This window comes from Schistocerca cancellata, chromosome 3 (assembly GCF_023864275.1).
Source record: "Schistocerca cancellata isolate TAMUIC-IGC-003103 chromosome 3, iqSchCanc2.1, whole genome shotgun sequence".
Taxonomy (NCBI): Eukaryota; Metazoa; Arthropoda; class Insecta; order Orthoptera; family Acrididae; genus Schistocerca; species Schistocerca cancellata.
In genome coordinates this window covers 498,722,405-498,727,031 of record NC_064628.1, presented here as the reverse complement: position 1 = coordinate 498,727,031, position 4,627 = coordinate 498,722,405, and the positions used below count along the sequence as shown (strand labels likewise).

Here is a 4,627-nt window from a genome sequence, read left to right as displayed (position 1 = left end):
TAATTTAATCCAATATCTCCCTTAGTTCATAGAATGACTGATCTTTGCTTACCGGTCGTCCGTTACACTCTACTTGCATTTATCCATGATCATCAGAAACTAAGAGTTTGCTGAAAATAATCACTTCAAAACACTTAGGGTTGGGGATCATATTTTTGGCGACTTTCGATGTTCCAAATTCGTAGAAGACGCCATATTTTAAAACACTATCGACTAATCTTGTCCTATTTATTATGAACGTACACAAATTTGAAATCTCTTCATCTAAGACCAACATGAAGGTAGCTGCTTACGAATCTACAGCACAAAATCTGGGACTTCTTTTTCTGAGTGAAACAAAGTTGGGACTAAGAACTTTTATATCCTTCTTAATACTAAGGACATCTCACGAATGCAAGGAAAAAATTGTGTCTGCAAGAGAGATGTACTGACGTCTGTGAAATTTTTAAATTCTCAATTACTTTTGTACGTGCAGCTTTCTAAGGTAGTCGCATTATGTGTGTTTCGTTCGAATGAACAAATAGGAACTTGGCACTGGATGATCGGTAAACACAGTTGTATGAAATAGTGGATGCCTTAGGCATATCAAAAGAATGATAATCATTTTCTCAAAGGCAAGCCACCTTCTGTATGGGCGCCACTCGTCTATCTCATCGTTTCGGTTTACATCGCTCTACCTTCAACCAACCCTTTTCTCTCACTAACGCAGTAAAGTATTAACATTAATAGGAAACTAATCTGGAGTGCACATTTCTTCACTGCCTAACAAAAAGCCCGAAACCGACTAAATCGGCTAACATTCTACAGCCATCTGTCCCATACCCTAGTCTGCAGCTCACTCTCATCAATCCCCCCTCCTCCAAATTTCCCTCTCCCATGTTGCTAGAGTTCTTTACTTAAATTTTGTTCTTTCCTAAGAGCCACTGCTACTGTCATTTCAATCTTGTCCTTCTTATTTTGCTTTTCCTGTTCTATAATGCCAACGGCCTTGCCGCAGTGGTAACACCGGTTCCCGTCAGATCGCCGAAGTTAAGCGCTGTCGGGCTGGGTTAGCACTTGGAGGGTAACCATCCGGTCTGCCAAGTGCTGTTGGAAAGCGAGGTACACTCAGCCCTTGTGAGTCAAATTGAGGAGCTACTTGATTGGGAGGCAGTGGCTCCGGTCTCGTAAACTGACACACGGCCGTGAGAGCGGTCTGCTGATCACATGTCCCTCCGTATCCGCTGAGGATGACACGGCGGCCTGTCGGTGCCGCTGGGCCATCCAAGGCCTGTTCGGACGGAGTGTAGTGTGGTTGCATTATACCAAATATCTATTCAAATGCGCTAAAATAAACTACATGCCCTTTACTATCTTTATTAATATTAATCTTAGTTATTATTATTTTAATTATTATTATCGTCAATATTATTATCACTATTAGTGTAATTATTACTATTTTATTATTACTGTTATTATTATTATTATTATTATCGTTGTTCCTGCGAATGCTCAAAAAATGTTAAAATGTGTGTGAAATCTTATGGGACATAACTGCAAAGGTCATCAGTCCCTAAGCTCACACACTACTTAACCTAAATTATCCTAAGGACAAACACGCACACTCATGCCCGAGGGAGGACTCGAACCTCAGCCGGGACCAGCCGCACAGTCCATGACTGCAGCGCCTCAGACCACTTGGCTAATCCCGCGCGGCTTTGAATGCTTTTGTAGTATCTTTGATATGTGTGTTTCTGGTCAGATGTGAGAGAAGACTTGAAGCCTTAATCTGGTGAGGCTAAATAAGCAATAAATAAAATAATCGTCACAAGTTAATCCCTAATCGTCACATCCTAACCTATGACAGTATTGGCTGGTTCTGTCACCCTGCATGATTTAACGAATCCTTTGAAATCGTCGTGGGACCTGGACTCCGCCTCGCCTTCCGCTTTCCGGTGCCCTCCCCAACTTGCAATCTATCTGAACTCTTCTGCTTCCCACATCTACTTCTCTCGCTAGATTTTTTTTCGAACTTAGTTCGTAAACCACAAAACCTAAGCCCACCAACTCCATCGTACCTTTTTATCTCAACGTATTGTGTTGAGCCATTACGTTCACAATCTACCTCTCATGAGCCGTGTCACCTGTATGTACTGTAATGTTGGACTTCGTGCAACTCCCACTTTCCAACAATACGGTCTGTCACGACAAAGAGCATAATGCTCTAGTGTACACATACTCGTATTCTAACTTTTGCTATCATTTCCCCATCGTTCTATCTGTTCCGCCTGCTCGACATTTCAACATTAAAACTCACTGCAGTTATTTATGGTCCCTTTCCCGTAAGTATTTTCTCCATCGCGAACAAAACCGTTTTTCGTAACTCCTTTTATCGTTGCAGCACTGGTATCACCAGTTACAGGTATTTTGACTATCAGGTAAAGCGTCTGTCTATACTGAAGAATCCGTCAAGTTGTTATCTGTTTATCTATATCTATATTACTATTTAAAGACAAGGCACTATTTAACAGTGTGTAAAGATTTTTAAAAAATCTCGCAGAGTTCTTGACCAATTTACTTCAAATTCTTACACCATACTCCAATAAACGATCGGGCGGACCTAGGTTACACATTTTTTTACATGTATGGCATATAAATATGTACATACTATATAAAAGGGAGAAGCTATTAGCCAAGTTCTCGCAGAGTTCTTGACCGATTTTCTTCAAATTTTTACACGATACTCTAATAACCGTTATATGGTATACAAACGGGAAACATTATTAGCAAAAAATTTCGAAAAGTTCGTGACTAATTTATTGCAAGTTTTACATGATACTCGAATAAAGGCCCGACTGAACATACGCTATATATTTTTAAATAGGCATGTACATACAGAGGAATCATTGTTGGCAAAACTTCGAAAAGTTCTTGACCGATTTTCTTCAAACTGTTGCGCTCTGTTAAAAATTGGTCTGGAGTAGGTTCTAAATTTTTTAATATGTGTGGTATATAAACATATATTGGTAGTACATAAAGGGGAAATGTTGTTAGCAAAATTCTTGAAGAGTCCTTGGCCAATTTACTTGAAATTTTTACATGGCGCTGTAGTAAATATTTGGACAGACATAGGCTATAAATTCTTTAAACAACAATCTACATGTTTTCTGTTAAAATCGACTGCAGTAAGATAATGCTCTATTATGTTGTGTTGGTAAAATGTATGGTTTCGTTTTTTTTCTCACATCAAGGCGTTGAAAACATTACATAAATTGTTCCTCCCATACGTATTTAAGGAGTTCATTAGTGGTTCATTAATATTCGCTAGCGCACTTGAGCAGATGTAATTTCGATGCATTGCTCACGCGCTGCCTGCGACATGGAATATCTATGCTACAATAGAATCGCAGGTCAGAGCAGTGTTGGCAGTAAGTCGAGGTCAGTAGCTCGCAGAGAGCAGTCGTATTCTGTGGCTCGCGTCGAGTGCTTGGGTTCTGGAGTTCGGACGGGGCGGTCCAGCGGTTGACTTGTGTTGGGCCAGTCGTGCAGAACGATGGTAGTGCCTGAGTGATGTAATGTAAGGTAATTTTTAAAAAAAATATTATTCTTCCTTCCCGCACATAAGTTAATTGCCACAACTGATTTAACCACAATTGTAATGTTGAAGTCCCATGTAATTGCTTGCAGAAATGTTACAATAATAACTTTTGTTCTCAAGACAGACATTTATCTGAGCTTAAAGATTTTACGAATTTTTCCTATGCATACTCATGTTCTTTAAGCAAAAGAAAATCAGTTGTTTTTCCTACAAATGAAAATCAGGTGGCCAGCACTGCACTGGGATGTGCCAAAAATTTCTTATAAGAGCAGATATATAGATGGCGTTATCCGACGACATCATTGTGAGGTAAGAATTTTTCAGTTTATTCAGGATTATTTCACAGGACCACGACGCAGCGCTGCTGACGTCAAAACTTATTAATCTCGATATGCAGTCAGTCTTTAATGGAAGGTCACGTGAAAACTTAAAATTTTATTATTGAAAAGAAATTTTTCTATTGGGAACGTAAACGATATTTTTTTCTGTTAGGAGGTTACACTAAATGTGAATAGTATACTTATTTTTCTGTTGGGATGTTACACTAAATGTGAATATTATAATTATTTTTCTCTTGGGAGGGTACAATATTCTTTCTGTTTATAGTCTACATGTACATGGATACTCTGCAAATCATACGTAAGTGTCTGCAGGGGGTTCATCGAACCACCTCCACAATAATTCTCTATTACTCCACTCTCGAACAGCGTGCGGAAAATATCTTTCCGTGCGAGCTCTGATTTCTTTTATTTTGTTGTGACGATCGTTTCTCCCTATGTAGGACGGCGTCAACAAAATATTTTCCCATTCGGAGGAGAAGATTTCGCCGCAACGAAAAACGCCTTTGTTTTAATGGCGTCCATCCCAAGTCCTTTATCATGTCCGTCACAGTCTCTCCCCCATTTCGCGATAATACAAAACGTGCTGCTGTACCTTGGACTTTCTCAAATTACTTATTTAATCCTAACTGGTAAGGATCCCAGACCGCATAGTAGTACTCCAAAAGAGGACGGACAATCGCATTGTAGGCAGTCTCTTTAGATATAACGT

General features: G+C 39.5%; 1 pseudogene; it reads left to right on the top strand.

Annotated features, from left to right (window-relative positions):
* The first annotated feature begins 978 nt into the window (after positions 1-978).
* Positions 979-1,095, top strand: LOC126177396 (5S ribosomal RNA; annotated as a pseudogene).
* Positions 1,096-4,627: the final 3,532 nt, after the last annotated feature.